At 36.5% G+C, this 26261-nt stretch overlaps 1 pseudogene; it reads left to right on the forward strand.

The window, feature by feature from the left end:
* Positions 1-13444, forward strand: part of LOC142505362 (protein root UVB sensitive 5-like) — a 30051-nt pseudogene extending 16607 nt beyond the window's left edge.
* Positions 13445-26261: the final 12817 nt, after the last annotated feature.

Raw genomic sequence — 26261 nt, forward strand, 5'->3', positions numbered from 1 at the left:
GAACTGTCGGCTATTGAATCAGCCCTTCACGACCTCCGGCAGGGAGAACTCAGTGTCACCCAGTACTATAATGCCCTCACCAAACAATGGCAGCAACTTGATGTTTTTGAAACCCACGCTTGGAAGTGTCCGGAAGATGGTCAGCGCTATCGCAAGATTGTGGAGCAGAAGCGCACCTTCAAGTTTCTACTCGGTCTCAACAAAGAACTAGATGATGTTCGAGGCAGAGTAATGAGTGCCAAGCCATTCTTGGGTCTTCGAGAAGCTTTTGCTGAGATTCGCCGCGAAGAAAGCCGCAAAAAGGTCATGATGGGCCCACCTTCTACCTCGGCTGATGGTTCTGCCCTCCTCGGGTCTTCACTCGGTGCTACTGGAGCAACTCAACAAGAGAGGCGTAAGTCACGGCCAACATGTGAGCACTGTTCCAAACCAGGGCACACGAAGAACACTTGCTGGGTTCTCCATGGCAAACCTTCTGATTGGAAATCATCCCGTCCTCCGACTGCCAAGACCAACCGCGGCCTCTCAGCTCAGCCCTCAGGCGACCAGGCCAACGACAGTCCGTTCTTTCCGCAACAGATTGAAGCACTGCAATAAATCATGTCTGCAACCTTAGCGCAACATGCTACTGGATCTAAATCCACCAGCCTTCACGCTACCGAAGGTATAGATGTTCTTGCTTTAATTTCCGCTCAGCAGTTCTCGTGCTCTTGGATTGTCGACTCGGTGCCTCCGACCATATGACCGGCAACCGGAATCTCTTTACAACATACCAACCCAATACCGACTCTCTCCATGTTCGGATTGCGGATGGTACCAAGACCCGGATTGCTGGTTTCGGATCCGTACAGATTTCCTCCGACCTTACTCTTAAATCTGTGCTGCATGTTCCTTCTTTGGATTGCAATTTATTGTCCATTAGTAAATTGACAACCGATGAACAGTGCTCGGCTAATTTTTCCAATAATGTGTGTTTTTTCCAGGAGTTGGGATCGATGAAGACGATTGGCAGTGCTAGGATGTGCTCAGGCCTCTATCTCCTCAATACAAGTCTATCCAGCCTCGAATCTCGCTCCCATTCCTGTTCAAATGTTAGTTTTGGTTTTCATATAGAGTCTGGAAGTGATGTTATGCACTTACACTTTCAGTTAGGTCATCCAAGTTTCTTTTATCTTGAAAAATCGTATCCGAATTTATTCGTTAATAAAAGGTCGAGGTTTTTTCATTGTGATATCTGTCAACTTGCAAAACACACTCGGGTCTCATATAATCCTATCCCATACAAACCTTCTCAACCATTTTCACTCATCCACAGTGACATTTGGGGCGCATCTCGGATACCCAATATAAATGGAGCCCGGTGGTTCGTCACCTTCATCGACGATCATACCCGCCTTACATGGGTCTTTCTTATGAAAGACAAATCTGATCTCGCCCAAATATTTCAGCCTTTAACACTATGATCCAAACACAATTCAATACCCGTATTCGGGTTCTCAAGTCTATTAATTCCCGTGACTACTTCAACACCACCTTAGGATCCTATTTCACCAAGCAGGGCATTGTCCAAATCAGCTCTTGCGTCGACACACCGCAACAAAACGGGATTGCCGAAAGAAAAAACCGTCACCTTTTAGAGGTCGCGCGTTCCCTCCTACTCTCCATGAATGTGCCGAAATACCTGTGGGGAGAGGGTGTTTTGACCGCTGCCTATCTTATAAATCGGCTCCTGTGGGGACCCGGACGCTAATCATTTTCTTAATCATCTTTGGGATTTAATTATCAATTAAGATAAACAGGGTCTAAAAATTTTTTCTTTAAAATGCGGAAAGTAATGGACTCAATCGATTATACAAACCAGTATAATAATACAAATCTTGTACAACATGCTTCTAGTTCAAACTAGTCTAAGGTTAACTACTAAATTTCAAGTATCAAACCAAGTCTACATCCAAGTCCGGAATCACCACTCTAACTCATCTTCTCTCATCATCTTCTTGACCCTGATCCTGCCCCACATGTTGTCATGCACACATACAAACAAGACAACAGCCGGATACTCCGGTGAGAATAAATCCCAGTATAAATAATGTATACATGCAGTTAACTGAATTAACATAAAAGCATGAATTATATCTTATCACATGTGGCATAATCAAACAACATGTATCAATATCAGTCTGTAAATAAAACATGAATCGTAATCTACGAAACATAAATCAATACGGATCTGTAAATCAAGTTCTAGTCTCGATATCTAAGACTCGACTCATCTCTCATTCTAATCTAGGGATCCCGATCTAATTTAGACTTTGGTATGCTGTATCGAATGTCTACAATAGACGTCGATCTACATCCAAGCTCATCGATACACCGTAAGTCTAGAGTCTACGCGATTCTGACAAAGACTCGGCGATTCTGCCCTAGCTAGGCTGATCTGCCCTAGACTCAAGCTCTGGCTCTGCTATAATTCAATAGACTAAACATATCAATCTGATAAGCTGCAAATATCAATGCAATAAAGTAAAGTATGTGATTTTGGGAAACTCAAGTCAAACCTAACTCGAGTTGTGCAATCCCGGATCAACATTTATTTATACCTTTATCTTCACGATCTGATGAAGACGAAGTCTCGTATTCCAATCTGTCCATACCCAGTCTGGCAATGACAATCGCATAAATACAATATCAGTATATAACTCAATTCAAAATCTGTTCTGATCAATACTCAAATCAGTACATAATCTGATCCATATCTGCACAAGGTCCAATCTAATTCATATCAATGATATCACGATACAATCGAAATCACTACTGAATCTGATCAATCTCAATCAATATTGAATCTGATCAATATCAATCTACTGATGTTTCGACGGCATAACAATACAGTCATGATAACCCCCCCGTCTATCTCAACATCACAAATATAATACCAGAATTCATAACCAGTATCAGTACAACTCATAATCTGAATAATAACACAACTCTGATATAGAATCTCAACTAAATCAACTCTGAAATTTATAACAATTTCATAATAATTGTATAACCAGTCTATTCTTTAATCTGACTTCGATTCTATGATGTCTAACATGTCAAGAACATCATATATGAATTCCATTTAATTCTGACAATATCATAATTTCAAAACATATCAAAACGTAACAAAACTTACGTCCAGTTGTAGCCTGCGTCGGTAGGAACCCAGTACTGAAGTCGGATTTAAAATCAGATAGACGGATTTCTCACAAAAGGCGTAAGGATTTTCTTTCCCTTTCTTCGGCCCTTTCTCGATTCTTCTGAAGATTAACGTTTGTATGTATATATATATATATATATACACGTCGCTCATACAAACCAAGTGGCAATCTTACGTTTTGCATGCCACGCGCATATGCGCGCCCAAAATCCGCGCATATGCGCCAGAAGCACTGTCCGGCTCCTAGACTACTCGCGCATATGCGCGCCCTGACATCGCGCATATGCGCGAGACCTAATGTCTCCGCACATATCATGCACATCACCTCGCGCATATGCGATTGTCATTGCCGAGAAGAGAAAGGTATAATTCATGTTTTGTTTTGGGGAAGACACAACTCAAATGAGATTCAATTTGAGTTGCCCAACAAAATCACATACTAGGGTTGTTGTTTACCTTTTGATATAATTGATTTGTTTATGGAATTATATTCAAATCTCTTGATATGACGATGTCTTGTTTATAGATTTATATTCAAGCATTTGACATAGGAGAGTCATTGGCAGACTTGCCAAACTAAATGTTCGGTGGTATCGACGCTTCGGATCAGATTCACTCCGATTGTAGACATTCGATACAGACATGACCGAAGTCTAGGAATAAGACGTACAGTTACCCCGATTGGGAGGGTAGGTGACAGACAGTGACGTCTTATTCACATCGGGATCCCTAGAGTTAGAGTCGAGTCGAGTCAAGATATGAATTGAATTGAGTTGCATGCTTATTTTATTTTGGTTTCAGAGATTATGGAACCCATTGTTACGGCATGCTTATTTTGATTTGGTTTCCTAGACTATGAAACCTATTGTTATGAATTTTATGCATGATAATATGCTTTATGATTTATATTGTGTATATGCATGTATACATGTTTTATACTGGGATTTATTCTCACCGGAGTATCCGGCTGTTGTCTTGTTTTGTATGTGTGCATGACAACAGGTGGGACATGATCGGGGTCAAGAAGATGATGAGAGAAGATGAGTTAGAGTGGTGATTCCGGACTTGGATGTAGACTTGGTTTGATACTTGAAATTTAGTAGTTAAACCTTAGACTAGTTTGAACTAGAAGCATGTTGTACAAGATTTGTATTATTATACTGGTTTGTATAATCGATTGAGTCCATTACCTTCCACATTTTAAAGAAAAATTTTTAGACCCTGTTTATCTTAATTGATAATTAAATCCCAAGGATGATTAAGTTGATGATTAGCGTCCGGGTCCCCACACAGACACAAAACACCAATCGTATACGATAATCTATCAATTCAGACCAAAAATAAATTTCTGACATTTCTGAAATTTCTGATCTTTCTGATATCGGTATCATTCTCAGTCACTGATTCTGATCTCAATTGTGTCAAAATCAATCGATATACTAACTTCAGATATCGCATACTCTGAATACAATCTGTTTCAAGCAGAATTCATATCTGAAAAATTTCTGTATACAATAATTACATTTCTCAGAATATCCCATTCAATCTTCAGTTATTCGATTCAATCAATCAGATGCTGCGAATATATCAAAATATCATAGACACAACGAGCATGAAATCATCAGAATATCTCTGAACATACTGAAACATGCCAAAGAGAAACACTAAATCAGATGTAACTCCTGGTCGGTACTCTTCTACTGATCTTTTAATTCTTTCAATTCATTCAGTGTCATTCTGGACATTCAATATCATTCTGTACTGAATTCTAAAACAATAAACAGTACCTGGTCTCAATTCAATTCTGAAATCTATCTTTCTGATATAAAGCAAATCTGAAATTTTATGTGGGCAAACATCAGCCAACTCATACATCATTGGCAAATCTGCCAATGCTAGACTCGATTTCAGTATGTCTACTGAATACGTAAGGATATCATCTGCTCCTTTCTGTATCAATCGAGTCATAAACAATACAGATATCAAAGGAATTCTAGATCTAGAATCCTTATCGTGGAATCTCTACTCATCAGCCCTGTCTGGTTTGAATCTTATACTCTCCTGAAAGGAATCTATAATAGTTCCGTACTTGTTCAGCATATTAATATCAATAATGCAATCAAATCAGAAAACACAAGTACATCATAATCTAACTCAATCTCATTCTCTTTTTACTGCAGTACACAATATATCACAGAATTCACTGATATCAATTCCTTTCCCCAAAAGGTACAAGGATCAATACTATAGTAATACAGACCCAGCAGGTACAACATATATCAATACAACTCAGTCGAAGATAATCATAGGAACTGTATTAGTATATATCAATACATATGCAATATAATCATAAAGTAACAGTACCTGCCACTATATCATCAAGTGCCTCTTGGGTCTGTTCCTCGGTCACTACCACCAGATGGTCCTGATCCCTGAAATCTTCGGGAATCTCTCTGGGGACAAACTCTAGCAAAGTGTCCCGGCTGTCGGCAGATACGACAACTACCAGTCACTCCCTGGCATTGCTCTGTGGAATGTCTCCCTCCGCAAATCCTGCGATACACTCCAGTATAACTCGGGCTGGAACCACTGGAGCTAGTTGAACCGCTCAGTCCACTCCCTAACTTCTTGAATGGCTTCTTTCGAGCTTTCAGCAAATCTTGCTTTCCACTCGTGCTGCCACGATCAAATCGGAGAGGGGATTGTTGTGTCTGGGGTTGCATCGCACACACCCTTTTTAGTTGTCTAATCAGACTCGCCTCCGCTCTCTTCGCTTTACTCAAGGCATCAACAAAATGGTAAGGTCGCTGCATATTCATCAATGCAACTACCTCCGAGTTCAATCCTCTGATGAACTGATCCGCTACAGCTTCATCATTCCCAATTACATGAGGAACAAAACGCAGTAGAGTAGAGAATTTCGCAACATATTCTTCAATATTCAGTTGGCCTTGTCTCAAACTCTCAAACTCTGCTTTCTTGTCCTCTCGGTACGAAACTGAGAAAAATCTTCGATAAAATTCAGTTCTGAATATTTCCCACGAAATCACTGTACCTCTCTGTTCTAACATTCTTTTACTTGTAATCCACCAACTCCTGGCAGTCTCTCGTAATTGGTGGAATATCAGTTTAATTCTCTGCTCATCTGAATAATCAAGTAAATTAAACAGTATTTCTATGTCATCAAACCAGTTCTCACAATCTTCAGACGTCTCGGTACCACTCAGAATCGGCGGCAGAAATAACTGAAATTCTTTCAACTGTATTTCTATCTGAGTTTCTGATACATCTATCTGTTCAGTCCAGAATTCTTCGAGGAGGTACATCTGCTTATCTAAACATTAGTACTCAAATACTACAAATCTGTTCCAATCTTTCTCGGATCATCTTACTGCTGATCATGAATCAGATCTGATTCATACTCAATAATACATAATACCAACTCAAATCAGATAATCAGGTAACCATGTATTTCAAAGCAGTAAAACAAAATCTCATGCTAGCATACGCAATGTCAATCAACATTAAAATAAATCTCATGCTAGCAATCACATGCAAGGAAAGAAAACTCAATCTACCCCGCTCATTCTCTTCTATCTCAATCTAAAGGATCTATCGCTCTGATACCACCTGTTGTGGGGACCCGGACGCTAATCATCTTCTTAATCATCTTTGGGATTTAATTATCAATTAAGATAAACAGGGTCTAAAATTTGTTTCTTTAAAATGCGGAAAGTAATGGAATCAATCTATTATCCAAATCAGTATAATAATACAAATCTTGTACCACATGCTTTTAGTTCAAACTAGTCTAAGGTTCAACTACTAATTTCCAGTATTAAACCAAATCTACATCCAAGTCCGGAATCACCACTCTAATCTCGATCTCTCATCATCCTCTTGACCCTGATCCTGCCCCACATGTTGTCATGCACACATACAAACAAGACAACAGCCGGATACTCCGATGAGAATAAATCCTAGTATAAATAATGTATACATGCAGTTAACTGAATTAACATAAAAGCATGAATTATATCTTATCACATGTGGCATAATCAAACAACATGTATCAATACCAGTCTGTAAATAAAACATGAATCGTAATCTACGAAACATAAATCAATACGGATCTGTAAATCAAGTTCTAGTCTCGATATCTAAGACTCGACTCATCTCTCATTCTAATCTAGGGATCCCGATCTAATTTAGACTTTGGTATGCTGTATCGAATGTCTACAATAGACGTCGATCTACATCCAAGCTCATCGATACACCGTAAGTCTAGAGTCTACGCGGTTCTGACAAAGACTCGGCGATTCTGCCCTAGCTAGGCTGATCTGCCCTAGACTCAAGCTCTGGCTCTGCTATAATTCAATAGACTAAACATATCAATCTGATAAGCTGCAAATATCAATGCAATAAAGTAAAGTATGTGATTTTGGGAAACTCAAGTCAAACCTAACTCGAGGTGTGCAATCCCGTATCAACATTTATTTATACCTTTATCTTCACGATCTGATGAAGACGAAGTCTCGTATTCCAATCTGTCCATACCCAGTCTGGCAATGACAATCGCATAAATACAATATCAGTATATAACTCAATTCAAAATCTGTTCTGATCAATACTCAAATCAGTACATAATCTGATCCATATCTGCACAAGGTCCAATCTAATTCATATCAATGATATCACGATACAATCGAAATCACTACTGAATCTGATCAATCTCAATCAATATTGAATCTGATCAATATCAATCTACTGATGTTTCGACGGCATAACAATACAGTCATGATAACCCCGTCTATCTCAACATCACAAATATAATACCAGAATTCATAACCAGTATCAGTACAACTCATAATCTGAATAATAACACAACTCTGATATAGAATCTCAACTAAATCAACTCTGAAATTTATAACAATTTCATAATAATTGTATAACCAGTCTATTCTTTAATCTGACTTCGATTCTATGATGTCTAACATGTCAAGAACATCATATATGAATTCCATTTAATTCTGACAACATCATAATTTCAAAACATATCAAAACGTATCAAAACTTACGTCTAGTTGTAGCCTGCGTCGGTAGGAATCCAGTACTGAAGTCGGATTCAAAATCAGATAGACAGATTTCTCACAAAAGGCGTAAGGATTTTCTTTCCCTTTCTTCGGCCCTTTCTCGATTCTTCTGAAGATTAACCGTTTGTATGTATATATATATATATATACACGTCGCTCATACAAACCAAGTGGCAATCTTACGTTTTGCATGCCACGCGCATATGCACGCCCAAAATCCGCGCATATGCGCCGGAAGCACTGTCCGGCTCCTAGACTACTCGCGCATATGCGCGCCCTGACATCGCGCATATGCGCGAGACCTACTGTCTCCGCATATATCATGCACATCGCCTCGCGCATATGCGCGAGACTCTCTGGAGTCACTCGCATAGGCTTCGCGCATATGCGCGACATCTTCCGCGCATATGCGCGAGGTCTTCTGCCTGTTTGGCGCATGTGCGCGCATTCGGTCGCGCATGTGCGCCGATGCTACTGTCCTCGCACATGTGTTTTGCATCTGTTCTCGTCTTTTCCGGTCCACTCCGTTCCGTCTATAATTACTTCAATTAATCAAGAAATCATCCCCAGATTAATCTCAGATTACGGTAAATATACCCAAATCTGTTCAGATTACGGTAATCAAATTCTCGGGCCTTACAGCTCCCGTCCCGGGTCTTGCGGTATGTCACCCCTTTTCAAACCCTATCGTCCAGTTTCCCACTTATTAATACATTATCGTCTCATCTCCCACCAAAAATATTTGGTTGCACCGCTTTTGTTCATATCTACCCTCATTTCCGTAGTAAGCTTGATCCTCGGGCTACCAAGTGTGTATTCATCGGGTACTCCTCTAACAAAAAAAGATACAAATGTTACTGCCCCGTCTCTCGAAAAACATTCACAACTATGGATGTTAACTTTTTTGAAGATACTCCATATTATCCCAAAACTGTCCTTCAGGGGGAGAAACAACCTATAATCGAAGTCCCGTTTTGTAAAATCCTTCATGATCCCGAACCACCTGAGTCAACTACACCTACTATCCCATCGAACCCGAACCCACCAGCTACACCAGTTACCGAAACCCATGTTAGTCCACCCACCTCGCCAAACCTCCAAGTCTATACGCGAGGTCAGTGGCAACGAGGTCAGAGGGAGTGTGAAGCTCCAGCACATCCTACACTTGCCGCTGAAGATACCACTACACCGATCCCAATTCCGGAGACAACTACACTAAGCACTCCGGCTCCAGCCCCTCAGAATCAGAATCTGGAAGACTTGCCTATAGCTCTACGGAAAGGTACTCGTACATGCACTAACCATCCGATTGATAGGTGGGTCTCCTACGGACGTCTCTCCCAGTCCTACCGAGCATATGTCACGAAGCTGGATAATATCTACATTCCGAACACCATCCAGGAAGCACTTCTGCATCCGGGCTGGGCTGAAGCAGTGAAATCCGAACTCACGTCTCTAGAAAGGAATGGTACATGGTCGATTACCGAATTGCCACCTGGTAAAAGAGCGGTGAGTTGTAAATGGATTTTTACGGTGAAGTTTAACGCTGATGGGAGTGTTGAGAGATTGAAAGCTCGATTAGTGGCTCGTGGGTTTACTCAGTCTTATGGGATCGATTATGAAGAGACATTTGCGTCGGTTGCGAAACTCAATACTGTCCGGATCCTCATCTCCTTAGCAGCGAATCTCGATTGGAAATTGCAGCAATTGGACATTAAGAATGCATTTCTTAATGGGGACCTAGAGGAAGAAGTGTATATGGAAGTTCCCGCCGGTTTAGTGGTTCCGAATGAACCAGGGAATCAAGTGTGCAGACTGCATAAGTCCATCTACGGTCTTAAACAATCGCCTAGAGTGTGGTTTGGAAAGTTTTCCACGGTGGTTAAAGACCAGGGGTTTGTCCAGTGCCAAACGGATCATACGCTCTTTGTTAAACATTCTCAAGATAATAGAATTGCCATCCTTATTGTGTATGTGGATGACATTATATTAACTAGAGATTATGAAGAGGAAATCAGTAGTATCAAGGCTACGTTGGCTCGGACGTTTGAGGTGAAGGATTTGGGACCTCTCCGCTACTTTCTAGGTATGGAAATTACCCGTTCAAATAAGGGCATATCCGTTTCTCAGCGGAAACATGTACTCGATCTACTTAGAGATACTGGGATGCTCGGTTGTAAACCTGCAAGCACACCAATGGTATCGACTCGAGAGGCCGAAGGTGTACCCGAAGGAGATCCCGTCGAGAAACAACGGTATCAACGGTTGGTGGGACGATTGATCTACCTGTCGCACACACGACCGGACATTGGCTTCGCGGTTAGCTACGTAAGTCAGTTCATGCATAATCCGAAGCAATGCCACATGGATGCAGTCTACCGCATACTTCGGTATTTGAAGAAGTCTCCCGGAAAGGGGATTTTATTTCAGAAACATGATGTTCGTAACATCATTATGTTTTCAGATGCTGATTCGGCAGGAAGTCGTATTGACCGAAGATCTACTACGGGTTACTGTTCCTTCGTATGGGGAAATTTGGTGACTTGGAGGAGCAAAAAGCAACTCGTTGTGTCAAGAAGCAGTGCTGAAGCTGAGTTTCGCGCGTTGTCCTTAGCCACGTGTGAAGGGATATGGATTAGAAGAATGATGGCCGAATTGAAAATGCCGTACCATGAGTCTGTGATCCTCAAGTGCGATAATCAAGCTGCGATTAGCATTGCTAAAGACCCTGTTCATCATGACCGTACTAAGCATGTCGAAATTGATCGTCACTTCATTGCCGAGAAGATTAAGAGTACTGAAGTATTACTGCGGTATACTCCAACTCGTGAACAACTTGCAGATATCTTGACCAAAGCTTTGATTGGTCCTAACTTTGATGAAATATGTAACAAGTTGGGAATGTATGACATTTACGTCCCAACTTGAAGGAGAGTGTCGAATTATTAAAAGTTAGGAAAGATATACGTAATATTTAGTTTCCTTTTATTAAGATTAGAATCCTAGATTTAGTTCTGATTTGATTTGATTCTGATTTATTTCCTAGTTTTAGGATATTTCGTGATTTCTTTCCTTAGCTTCGTTCCTTGTATTTATACTTCATTTGACATTAATAAAATTTAAGAATTCAGTTTATCAAATTCTTCAATAATTGTTCCTTGTTTTAAACTATGGAAATCAAGGTAATGCTACAATTACAGAACTAATTCAATCGCTGGATAATTTCACTATATTTTTCTTGTTTTCTTTTTTGTGCCAAAATCGGCAGGAAGAAGGTTGGGAAGTAGCTGCTGAGCTAGTTGGACTAGGTGTAGGAATACTTGCTTTGGTATGTAGGGTACCTGGATACCAATTTATCTTGATTTCAATTTCCACTCGCTTGAAATTTCATTCTTCATTCATTTCAATTAAAATAAAATATAGGATACTCCTGGTATTTCGTCATCATATCCTACGATGACATTAACTTGGCTGGGCATGCAGCTGCTACACCTTTGATTGCGCTATTTGTCCCTCTCTGTTTTGCGGTTCAAAACAGTAAGCTTTTTTTCTGCATGCTTAAGCATAGATGTTAACGAGTCTATATATTTATGCAAATTCATAAAATGTATTTTTTTATATCTGAACTCCTTAAACTATATTTAAAAAGGCTTTTATTGTATATTTGTCATAAATAAGGGAGACTAACAAAAGAAAATATTCACAGTTTTGCTTGTTGGTTAGTTGCATTTAAATCCTTCACATAATTTTTGGCAGATAAATCTTAAGCGTGCTCGTATACTGGTAAATTCGCATGTGTTGCACCGGAAAGTTCCAGGTAAGCTTGTTCTTGTGTCATATACTTTGGCAATTTTATCTGGATGAATCAATAAGCTTCCTTCTTGCCAGGAATCAATGACTGTAACAAGATGGAAGATATATTAGTATGGGAAAGGTTTATGAAACCAAGAATTATATTTGGCGTGTCCTTGGAAGAGATGATCACCGGAAAGAGATGTGGCTTCATGGTATGGTATTATTTTCTCAGTAGTAAATTTCTCATAATTTGCATTTCGGTTGAGGATTTTGAAACGAAGCAATTTCAAATCGTTCAAACAAATCCACAAACTATGATTACGAGTTACTTTTTTATCATAGTGATCGATTTCGAATTCTTACTTCAATGTAGTCATTGAGATTTATTATTTGGAATTCATAATTTTAAATCCAATCTTCCAATTCAGATGGATCATTATTTTATTTTAATCCAACATCAATTTCTTCTCGCCGTTGTGAACTTATATTTATAGAATTACGATGAACTGATTAAAAATGTTATGCCAGAGTTCAAATGGTTGATTTTCTCCATTTGCTTTTAACAGTTGAGGATGCTTCTTAAACTTTATGCAGAAGAGAAATACTTTCTTGTCCTGCTACAACTTGAAGCATCTGGATGGGATACAAGTCAAATAATTTTAAAGGTGCCGAAAGGAATTTCAGTACAGGAACACTATACTTTGTGATCCTTTCACTTGCAATTCAGCAAGAGCGATCTGAAAACACACTCCTGATAACGGCGGACAGAATAGTGCCACCCTTGAACAAAAATCACCTTATGTGTCGTCATGTTTTAAAAATTCAAGTTTCACCGGCTGAATTTCATTGTCACGCCCTCTTTCATCCTATTCACCATACTCCTCTGAAATTTCTGGGTCCATTCTTGCTCCTAATCTGCTTTTCTATCCTTTGAAGCTGAGTCCCGACTCCAAGGAGACCTTAGGCATTGTTGTTTTAACACGTCTTGCTTTTCAATGATGCGGGAGCCTTTTCGCCATTCGTCCTTTAATGTACATTATCCATTGCATCACAAATCTTTACTGTATATTTATATATTTTCATGTATTAGAATACAAAAAAAATATGATGCGGATTCTTAAATTCGCCCCTTCTAACGCAAATTTCTGGCTCTGTTGCTTCCTCTAATTGTTCCCCCGTGTGCAAAAACGAGTAAGAAATGAACTTTTGTGGATTTTCGCCCGGCTCCAATAGATGTTAGTGAATGTTCATGGTTTCATGGATCTAAATATGTTCAACAGGTTGACACGATCTATATTTGTAGCAAACTGAAACAATTTTGTTTCTTATGAGTCGGGTCAGATTAGAGACTAGTATAAAAAATTTGACTAATCATACGATGTCACAAGAATTTTTATGTAATTTATTTGTTTATTACACATCTTAAATTAATTAATAGTATCTTATATATTTGTGTAGCACGAGATTTTTCATAAAATAGAATGTAGAAACTTCATCCGTAATTTTGTAGAAAATAAAATAAAAAATTACTCTTTTCGTTATTGAAGTTTATTTTTCTGTTGTATCTATTAATATGTCAAATTTTGAATTATTTATTCAATGTAATTTCCTGACGCTTTCATGTGTAAGTTGATTTTAATGTTGAATGTGTGCGTATTACAATGTTTTCTAGCATTTTCATGGAAATTTGGAATATAATCTTTTTATATTTTACAAAATACATGCTTATCCGTCTTCTCCTATGTACCAAATCAATCTAAGATTTTAAAAAAAATTATTTTAAAATTACTACAAATCTGTTGGATCTCGGATTTCTCGTGCTCAAACGCAACAGAAGTTTTAAAATTTTTATTTTGACAATCAAAATATTGTTGAGCACTCGTATAGTTTTAAAAATAAACATTCATAAGATGTTAAAGAATTTTATATCTTTGGTGAAAAATTTACACGGCTCCAACTATTCCGAGATTAGCGGAGATAGCTCTTGATGAATTCCCTACGAACTTTTTTTAGAAACTCATTTCTTCAATCTTTCTATCAAGTCCACGACCAGAAGATCTGTTCCTCTTTCAAATAGCACTAGAATATTTGAAAGAAGTTTTTACGTTGAGATCAAAAATTTGATAGAGGACTCAAATATCTTTTTCTTGAAGAGTGGCCGAAAATATTTTGGAGGAATTGTGTTTGTGATTCTCGAAAATCACCACGAGGAGTTAGTGGAGGCTATATTTGTATTTTATTACCTTAAAAAAGAGAGCTTTAACCTATTCCATAATTGTGGATTTAGGTTAATTAAATTTAATGCGATTTGTTAATTAAATGGACTAGTCAAACTAGTTTAATTAATTATATTAAAGTCTATTAAGAAGTTTAATCATTTAATATGTTGGACTTGTACTCCTACAAGCCCAATAAACATACCTCCCATCATATTTAATTTAATATTTAATAAACTCAACTTTTGAGTTTAATAATTTAATTCTTCAAATTTTATAAATTCAACTTCTTGAATTTCTTCTCTCCAAATTTTATATATCATAAATTCAACTTCTTGAATGTACTATCTCATAAATTCAACTCCTTGAATTTTTTTCTCAAAATTTAATTATCATAAATTCAACTCCTTGAATTTACTATTTTATATAAATTCAACTCATTGAATTTATTTTTTTCTCAACGAGAACAAATGATCCAGTACTTGTGTGACCCTCAATAGTTCAGGGATACAGCTAGCCGTGAGTTCACAACTTTTTGTGATTCAGTACATAATCTTTTATTCGGGCTTACCCTAATTTGACCCATTCCATGTATCAAAAATTGATCATGAGAATGTCAGAAATCATCTTTCTGATTAAACACATTGAATCATGATAAGAGCGTCTAGTAGCATCGCCCCATGATTCCCTAAGTATCACTGATAATGCCTGCAAGAACCAGTCGATTATGATTAACATACAGTACGGTCCCTTCATCTCATATATCCCGATCGAATATGCAACAATTGGTTCATCGAAGGTTGCATAATAATTCGATACTATGTGACACATATAAATAGTGGCATCGCATGTACTATTGGAGAACTCCTTCTCCAACGTACATCTCATACTCTGGCCAGAGATTCCACGCACTATTATTTCATCAGATCACATAGGATATCCACACCCGTAGATGAGAGGTGAATTCCCGACTACAATGCACTGGCTCCTATATGTGTCTCAACTGTACCCAATCTCGCCACCTGATGACTCTCTTGGAGTCGGTAAACGAGTCAAAGCACAGCCATAGTATATAGAGCCTCAGTTTTGTCCCGGGTCGTGAGGACTAATGGTGTACAATCATAACCACAGACTTATCCTCTCTATGAATGATAACAACTTGGAAAGTTCGAGGGATGGTAGTTCGGTATAATCATCATATGACTAGCATATGCATGTTTGGACGTCTCTATGCCTTTGTCAAAAAAAAGCCGTACACAACATCATAGATGCTAATTGACCGACGATTTCGGTTGGGAATAAATCTAGCAAGCGGACTAGGTCAAGTTATAGTAAATGGATGATGAGTCCAAGTATCGATCCCACAGAGACTAATATTTAATTACTAGAATTTATATCACTTAACTTAAGCTAGACAAAATAAATAAAAAGATAATATGTGAATTATTAATTTAAATTATTAAATAAAATAATTGCAATTAAAAACGAGACATTCAAATATCAAGGAGGGGTTCAAATTCAAATAAATAACTAAGACACACCACGGTACCAAACTCTACTATGTTGACATATGTTAAAATTCAATTAATTATTTAATTCTTGACAATCACGGTGAAATCCCCAAATTTATTTATTAAACGATTCCTCGAGTTAATAAACCTATTTAAATCTAACAGTCCAATTATTTCTAATTGAATTTAATTAGATCTAAATGCATTAAACCTTCGTGGAATTTCAGTTTTCACCTAAAACCGCACACTGAAACCGAATACTATTTCTAGTCAGTTTAACCATGTGTTGATGACGTCTTTGTTGCTATATTTAATCAATCATCTTCCGATTCGTGATTAATCAACAAACATGTAAATAGTTGATCAGGCTATTAACAAAAAATTTAAACTAACATCAATCAATAATTAAAATCTAGAAAAATAATATAATAAAAATAAAACAAATATCAAATAAAGTATTGTTTGGCCCTATCGTGGTCTTAGTATAAATAAAATTACTCCATGAATTCAAAACAAAAGTGCAAAGTCATATTTAAGTTCATAGAAGAAAATAAAATTAAGGATGAGTGAAAGGAATTCTTAGTGATTTCTGGCATGTGATGAGGAATTCCTCCAGCTTTTGCTTTTGTCTTCCTCCCTGTTTCTTTTCTCTTCTTCCTCCTTGGTGTTGTCTTCCATGTAGTCTTCTGTTCTGCACTTCCGTCTTCTCTCCTCTGTCTCTCTCTTCTTTTCTCTCACTGTTCACGTCTCTGTATGCTTCTCCCTTTCTCTTCCTCCTTGCTTCTCTCTTCCGCGCTGATTTTTTCTCTTTAGTGCGCCCCCCTTTTCTGCTCACGTACGCTACCTTTTATAATTCTTCATGGGCCTCATCCTTTAAATCTTTGAAGCTCTTCTCATGTTTAAAATTGTAGATAATATTATATTTTTCAATTTTTAGTCTTCCCCTCTCAATATCTGGATAGATTTTCTTCCAAAATTTCAACATTATCAAGGAATAAAATATAAGAATATTTTATTTCCTTCCTCTTGGTATTTTGTTGCCTTTGAAGTCTTGCAAAATCATATTATCTCCCAAATTATGCATTTTTTCCTCTTCTATTCAAATATACAATCATTATAAACTTAATTAAGATAAGCACAAAATTAAGGATAATAATTCTAGATAAGCACAAATATTATAAAATAGAATCCCTAAAATCTCTATAAGATTTGGGCTTATCACTAATCTCGAGCTCAAGCGACATTTATCCACGTTTTAGGCGGCTGAATCGACTAGGAACGAATTTAGATCATACAGTGTTTACAAATGAGTTTCAACATCGAATTACGATTCATTTGTATTAAAGTATAATCAAAGTCTTTATCTATATTGTTCACATGGGTATACAGATAAAGAAATAACAAACCATGAAATAATGAATTATATTAAAATAAAGATTTTTTTATTATAACTGAGTCAATAAATTCCATAACCAACAATTAACTTACAAGACATTTACTCTATCAAAATCATCTTTACTCGTATATTCTACAAAAATATTAAGCTTTACATGATAAAATAGCAATGGCATCAAATTAATATTTATATAAGCCCGTTTAATTGAAGTGACAAATGAGTCACGTTTTTTTTTTACCTTCACAATTGAAAAGATTTAACAACATGACTTTTGTTTGATCATATATTTAAAATATAATTCCTTAATTTTTATTTAGTCTTTCATCTTTCTCTAATATCATTTTGCAAAATATTTTTTTATGAATATCACACTTCGAAAAAATCCTTTTACATTAAATTTATTATTATTTCTTAAAATTTCAAACAAGTATAAAATAACATTAAATTTCTTGTGAGACGATCTCATACACGTGGGTTAATACATTACAATGCCCCTGTTGTTTCCACATTTTCCCATTTATGTCTTTCAGATATTTTTTGTGTCATTTATATCCGTAATCGGCAATTTTGTTTCCGAAACATGTCCATGTCGTCAACTAATCTGTTAAGATTTTTCCATTGCTCCCAACGCCCTCTCGCAGCTGGCCGATTTGTCTCTGATATTGGACGACGACGGCAAGATAGCATCATCGAGAGTCTCAATTTGTAAGTGTGATCCATTTTTTCGTTGTTGGATGAATGAACCAAATTAGCGGATCCAATGGCGAGTCCGGGTCGGGTCACAGGTTTCGGTGGACCCACCCCGTATATATATATATACAGTGTATATATATGTATTTATATATATACACTATATATATATATTATATGACATATGTATACTGTATATACACATTATACATACATATATAATATACATACATTTATAATATCTTACATGCTCAAACATAATTATTCTAACCTAATTACTCATTTAGTCTAATCTAAAATATTACTTTCCCTCCTCGACATATCATTTTTTAGGCACATCACCTTCTATTCTCGATCATTATCCTTTTTCCCATATTCTAGATTATTTTCTTTCTTATGTTTTCTTCTACATATCTTTCATACAAAAAAATAAAACAGTCCGACATCATTTGCTTATCCCGGATAACGATTGCATGTATAATTTCTGTTATTTGTTTACTTTTGATCATTTATATTATTTTTTTTCATTTGTCTGCAAAGTATGTGAAAAAACGAAAAAAAGAGTTTCACATTTATTTATTTTTAAAAGAATAAGATAAGTAGTGATGTTATAATGATGGAGGTTCTTGAATTTTAATATTCTATTGATTTAAGAATAAGACGAAAAGTGAAAAAAAATAAATTAAGAAAGTCAACTTTTAATATCCTATTGTTTCATAATTTTCATAGAACTTTCTGGACATTCTTAATTTTTTTAAACATCCGTTGTTTTTATATTTGCTTCAAAATCACCAAAGAATAGATAAATTTTGTACTAGTGTTTTTTTTAGAAAAATAAGTGCGTTTGATATTTTTTTCAGAAATATCAAAGGATAAAATAAATTTTGTATTAGTTATTTTTAGAAAAAAAAGTTTCATGCATTTCCATAGATATTTTTAATTTTGATTTTCAATTTCCTTTAATTTTGAATGATGTAATTTTTTACTTAATAGTACTTCTTTCTTTTTTCTACAAGAAAATGACGCAGGCCATTGTTTTGTTCCGATATGATGAAAATGGAAAAATAATGAGCGAGAAGAACCTGAATGGTGCTCGGGGTTGAATGGTGGATATGGAGCCATAAATTTTGATGATGCTGAAGTAATCATGTCAATGCTGAAAGATCGAGTATACGTGAATTGTGACTTGAACAAAAGTGAGTTTGAATTAAAATTCAGTTACTCAACACATATTTGTGATCATATTCTTGGTCCGATATATTTAACAAGTGAAAAGTGTCTGTTGACCTATCTATTGCTTTGGTGATACACATCAGAGGCCTTTACTTCACGTGGAAATTGAGAAGAAAGTTCAAGTTATTTGCGACAATAATATTGAAAATGAATTTGTTTCACATGGTTATGATGATTCTGGTGGTTCTAATAATATACACATCAATAACAATTGTCACGGTGATTTTATTGATTCTGAATTAAGTTTACGTCGAGATTATGATTGTGGTGGTAATATTTGTGATGATCTCGGTGATTATGCTAATGGTGAACTTTATAGAGATGAACACTTTGATGGCGTCTTTATAGTAAGTAATGGTGGAAGTGAACATAAAAAAATGATGATGTGGAATATATGAACGAGAATGTGAATGGTAGAGTAACACAACGTGTTGAATTGGAGTCTGACAATGGTGAACCGGTGGCCAATGATAGCCAAAAATTTATATTGCTTGGTTCTAGTAGTGAGCATGTATATAGCTTTACCTATGAGTCTGATTTGTCATTTGGTAAAGAGTTCGACAGCAAAATAGATGTTCAAAGATAATTGTATAATATTGCGGTGAAAGCTTTATTTGAGATACTAGTTTCAAAATCCATCACGACTCTGTATTCAGTAAGATGTGTAGATGATAATAGCAGTTGGAGGGTGCATGTAGCACAAAAAAAGGGATCATCATGGTTTTCGGTTCGAACTTATTGCAATAAGCATACTTGTGATCTGATTAATCGAAAAAGGAGGCACCGAAAAGCAAGTGCAGCTATAGTATCAGATATGTTGGTGGAAAATTTCAGAGGACAACAAAAAATGCCTGCCTTGAAATCAATACAAACAATGATGCAAAATAAGGGCGTTGAGATTAGCTACTCTAAAGCTCGGAAGGGGAAACATCTTACCATAAATCAACTAAGGGGAGATCCTGCCGAAAGTTTCAAATTACTTCCTGCATATTTGTACATGATTGAACAAGTGAATCCAGGATCAACAAAACGTTTGAAGGTCAACGAAGATGGTAGCTTCAAATATATGTTTTTGGCCTACCGTTCCTGTATTGCAGGATTTAGATATATGAGGAAGGTTATATTAGTTGATGGTACGTATTTGACAGGAAAATATAAAGGTGTTTTACTGATACCCACAACACAGGATGGAAACCACCACCAGTATCTTATTGCTTGGGTAGTTATTGATTCAGAATGCGAAGAATCTTGGACTTGGTTTTTTGAAAAGTTGCATGAATTTATATCTGATGATGTTGAGTTAGTTTTTATTTTTGACAGATATAAAGATCATCAATGGTCTTGTCTCTGTATACAAGCAAGCACAACATGGGCATTGCATGTGGCATCTTAGACAAAACATCAAGTCAGAGCCAAAGTCTAAGGTAGGTGGACAAAACATGCTCAAACATAATTATTCTAACCTAATTATTCATTTACTCTAATCTAAATTATTGATTTTCCCTCCTCGGTATATCATTTTCTTAGGCGCCTCCCCTTCTGTTATCTATCATTATCCCTTTTCCCACATTCTGGATTATTTTCTTTCTTATGCTTTCTTCTACATATCTTTCATACAAAAAAGAAAAAACATTCCGACATCATTTGCTTATCCCGGGTAACGAGTGCATGTATAATTTCTGTTATGTGTTTACTTTTGATCATTTATGTTATTTTTGTTCATTTGTTTGCAAAGTATGTGAAAAAGCGAAAAAAAGTAGAAGAATGTGAATTGCTTTCACATTTGTTTATTTTTTAAAGAATAAGACAAGTAGTGATGATATAGTGATGGAGGTTTTGAATTTTAATATTATAATTGATTTAAGAATAAGATAAAATGAAAAAAAAAACTAAGAAAGTCAACTTTTAATGTCTTATTGCTTTAGAATTTCCAAAGAACTTCCGAGATATTCGTAATTTTTTTTTAACATCCATTGCTTTTATATTTGCTTCAAAATCACCAAAGAATAAGATAAATTTTGTATTAGTGTTTTTTAGAAAAATAAGTGCGTGAAATTTTCTTCAGAATTATCAAAGAATAAAATAAAGTTTGTATTAATTTTTTTTTTAGAAAAAAAGTTCATACATGAAATGCATAGATAATTTTAATTTTGATTTTCAATTTCCTTTAATTTTGAGCGATGCATTTTTTTTACTTAATAGTATACTTCTTTCTTTTTTCTACAAGAAAATGATGCAGGCCATTTTTTTGTTCCGATATGATGGAAAAAGGAAAAATAATAAGAGAGAAGGACCTGAATGGTGCTCGGGGTTGAATGCTGGATATAGAGCCATAAATTTTGATGTCGCTGAAGTAACCATGTCAATGCTGAAAGATCGAGTATACGTGACTTATGGCTTGAACAAAAGTGAGCTTGAATTAAAATTCAGTTACTCAACACATATTTGTGATCATATTCGTGGTCCGATATATTTAAGAAGTGAAAAGTGTCTGTTGACCTATCTATTGCTTTGGTGATAAACATCAGAGGCCATTACTTCACGTGAAAATTGAGAAGAAAGTTCAAGTTATTTGTGACAACAATATTGATTGTAAGAAATGTTGTTCGACGGATGTGAGTAAATATATCAGCAGTAATGTAAGATTGTAAATTTGTGTTTTATCAGAATTAAGTATTGTGCCAAATGTTACAACATTTGAGATAACATGCAGCGGAATATTAAATTTTGTAACAAAAATTCACTTTCTATAACTAAATGGACAATATTAAATTTGTTTATACATGTGCGGTGCCTCAGTGCAAAAATTAATCACTAGAAAACCAAAACGTTTACACAAAAACCTATCACTAGTGATGTAAACGAAAATCAATTTTCTCAACACATTGAGAAAATAAATGCTTTATAAAACAACCAATAATAATAAAAGATAATTAAGAAAGCAAAAACGTGAAGCCAAAAGCTTGGAGCAACAAAAATGATCTTCAGCCAACTTCGTTACGATGTTGTCAGAAGATGTTTCCAACATTCAAGGTAACACATGCAACTGTAATCTTCAAAGCAGCAGCAACGTTTATAATATGTTTCTCTAAAATCCACAACGTGCACAAGTGCGTGTATGTATATTCGAGAAGAACAACAACACCAATGTCCTTGTTTATCTTATTTAAGGATCTTCTCTCTCCTAGAGTTTTTCTCCACAATGAAATCTTTTCAACAAGTAAAGTAAGAGTTTTATTAGAAATAAAACTCTTTTTAAATCTTGATACCATATCATAATAATATTTGCATAATTATCTCATTATCAAGAAAGACAAAATCTTACAAAAGATTATGGTCAATCAAATCAAATAAGGAAAAGATAATATTGGGGAAATTATTTAAAACAAGAAATTATATCAATTAAATTTAGAAATAATATTTCCCTTCAATCTCCCCCTTTTTGCCTTTCTGGACAAAATGAGATTAAACATATTTATCTTTGTAAGCTCAATTCATCTCCCCCCGATTTCGAGAAATTTTCTCCCCCTAAATAAAATAATGTTAGCACATGTGTTGTTAGATTTGTTGGCAACACTTGAGATAACACATGCACTATTTCATTAACATAACAATTTGAGCAAATACATTAGAGCAGAGAAAGAATAAACAAACCAAACCAAAAAAATCAAAACAGCAAACTATCAAATAAACAATTAGTTCTCATCCTCTTCATCTGTCCCCTCTTCGTCGTCGGTTTCTTTGGTCCCAGATGGACTAGCTACTTGAGTTTGATCATCTCTATCTTCTTCTTTTTGTTCAGAAAAGACCCCTATATCCAAAAGTATCTTGTAGTTGGCTAGAAGATCCTCATAGTATGCGATATCAGCCTTTGCCTGAGTGATCTTAGTAAGGGCATGATCAATTTGGACTTGGATCTAAGCCGTAGTGAGCTTGATGAATCCAGTGGCCTGTGGAGTAGGAGTGGAGCCTTGAGAGATTCCAGAGACAGGGGCAGTGGTGTGAGGCTCAGACCATGGGAGATCAATTTTCCGGTTGCCTTTAAAGAAAGTAGGAGCAATTTTGAAGGATTCACCAATGGTAGACAGTGGCTCCCTAACATCCCGAACAAAGTCTTGGGATACCAGCATCCCGTAGATTAAACTGGGAAAAGTGATCTTAGATGCCTAGAGACCTCCTACCGCATACTGACGTACCGTGTTGAAGACCAGCTGTCCGAAATTAAACACTCCATTTGTCCCTATGGAGTACAGAACTATGGCTTGGTGTCTGGTGACTATGGTGGTGTTTGTGGAAGGTGTCCAATTTCAAATGGCTATCTTGTGTAGCACAAAGTAAAACGATGTTAAATTGGCAGCTGATAGATTCTGTGGATGGATTGGGAAGCGAGTAATAATGCCCCTGGTGAGTGTGGAGGTGACTAGATGAATGTCTGGGGAAATTTCATCAACATCTTCCATTGGGGTCTGATAATGAGAGTTTATTGCAGCAGCACTAAACTCATAAAGTCTATCACGAACAAAGACTTTCCCGAACTTTGCCGATCGCTCATCTTCCACGCCTGGAGATAAGTTAGCATAAAACTCGAGCACGAGTTTGTGGGAGAAGGGTGTGATAGCTGACACAGTTGAGAAAAGATGGGCTTGCTTGAGGAATGCACTCAAGTTCTGTCTGTCAAAGGCATCACCATCAATATTCTTCTCTTCCAGGAACTCTCGATTTGCATACAACTGCCACTGAGCATCAGCCGCTTCAGTGTAAAACTTGTCACTGAAGGCTGTGCTCAAATCATAGTCAGCAAGGTCTGTGTTGTCCGGAATGTGGGCAACATCGGCAGCAACATCCTCCTCAGCCGAGGAATCTTCATGGCTGTCAGTAACAGAAGTGGCACCCTCATCAAGAGCATCAACAGAATGGTGAGAGGATGCATCAGAATCATTACTATGTGAGAGACTTTCTAAAGTTTCTTTTATCTCCTCATCAATGGAATTATAAAGAGGAGTGCTCTGTGTGGGTTCAGAAACGGAAGGAGCATGATGTTTGTCCTTCTTCAAGGTGGCCATAAATTGGGCCAATGAGATCTCTTCTTCATCAGGCTGGGTAGTCTCCAGTGGAAGAACAGTGGCAGCAGGCTCATCAAATTTTGTAGCGTTATCAGACAGAGGGCTACTCTCCTTTGCAGGTTCAACCTTCTTACGAGCCACAAGTTCATAATCGGCATCATCCAAGTCATCTCCCGAGGTTTCTGCCGGATCAATAAGCGATGGAGTGGAGGACTGGCACTTGAATCGGAATCGTTTGCCGGGTGTGAGATCAGGGCTAAACCCAGCCTGTCATTTTGATCGTCTCATCGGTGGTCGTGGTGGATAAAAAACCTGTATAATTGGTGGATTATCGATGTCTACTGGATTCCCTGGCTCTCCTGGGTCAATAACCTCCAACGGTTCTGGTGTTAGAACAGCAGGGATGATCTGTAGATTTGGAGCAGTGGGTGTTACGTCAGATGTTGCGGGAGTTGGGGCAACATCCTCCGCATGACCCATCTCACTTTGAATGTCATGTGGATCGTATCCCTTTCCTGCCATTGATGGAGTTTAGATTGCAAGTGAAAAAAATGAGGAATTCCGAAAAAAACAGAGAGAAATTGCGTGAGGAAGACACGAAAATTCGAGAAACTATTTTGCAAATAATGATGACTTAGGCGTTGTAAATCATGGAGATAAACATGAAAGAACAGGGCAACGGTAACAAAAATTTAGTAACTGACTTAGTCTAACGGTTAAAAAAAATGAAACCGAAGAAATATAGCTGTTATCACCTTTCTTCACATACTGAGATAATTTCGTGCAATGATTGTTCAAAGTAATTTCCAGAAATAAAACCCACATCGAATTTAACTCCACTAAACATCAAAGAACACATGAATTCGATTTTTCGCAAAAACTGGGTTTTCATCGAATTCATCTTTGTTGAAATAATCATATCCTTATGACACAACAATATTAACAATGTTATGTTTATGCATGACCTAATTATGCCTAATAACAGAATGTTACATAAATAAAAACATTAAAACAAAAATGAGAGATGTTTACAGATGAAGTGTTGTCACAAATGTTGGCAAAATCTTCTGACAACATGCACAATTCCAGGAAAACAATTTGAAATTCTCTTCACACTCAATGACTTAACAACTTTCTAAACATAGAAGTGGTAGCTCCCACACTAGAAGAACAGTCTTCATTTGACTTCCCTAGTTAGCTTTTTCCATTATCTTCTATTTCTGTGCTAATTTTAGAAGGGGTAGCTCCCACACTGAAAGGACAACCTTTATTGGGCTCCTTTAGGTAGCTTTTTCCATCTTTCCTTCTAACACAGACCAAAAAGTTTTTATTCTTATGTTTCAATGTTTCTTGGTGTCAAGTGACCATTCTTCAAATCTTTTGTGACTAATTTCACAAGTATGGGTGTTAGGAATTAAACTAGAACATGAAATTGTACGTGCATAAGAACATGAAGCAACACAGTTCAACACAACATGTCACAGTATGAATGTAATGCAAAATTTCTAAGTCCTAAAAATGCACATGCATGTTAGGTGTTATCCGAGGTGTTGTAACATCCGAGACAACATTGATGAATGTTTAGGGAAAACACATGCTGAGAGATTTCCTAAGGTTGGAGAATCTCTCAAAGTCTAATGCTTTTGTGAATATGTCAGCCAGTTGGTTATTTGTTCCAACAAATTCAATTCGAATTAATCATTTTTCTACTAAATCTCGAGTGAAGTGATGTCTAATTTCAATGTGTTTAGTTCGAGAGTGTTGTACTGGATTTTTTGAAATATCAATTGCACTAGAGTTATCACAGTACATAACTAAGGTTTCACTATTAAGCCCATAGTCCTTAATCATTTGATCCATCCACAAAAGTTGAGAACAACAACTTTCAGCTGCCACATATTCTGATTCAGCAGTTGAAAGTGAAACACAGTTTTGTTTCTTACTATGCCATGAGATCAAATTATTGCCAAGATAAAAGCAGCCTCCAGATGTACTCTTCCTATCATCTAAGTCACCAGCCCAATCAGCATCAAAAAATCCTACTAAATTCGAATTTGTTTCT

This window comes from Primulina tabacum, chromosome 10 (genome assembly GCF_025594145.1).
Source record: "Primulina tabacum isolate GXHZ01 chromosome 10, ASM2559414v2, whole genome shotgun sequence".
Lineage (NCBI taxonomy): Eukaryota > Viridiplantae > Streptophyta > Magnoliopsida > Lamiales > Gesneriaceae > Primulina > Primulina tabacum.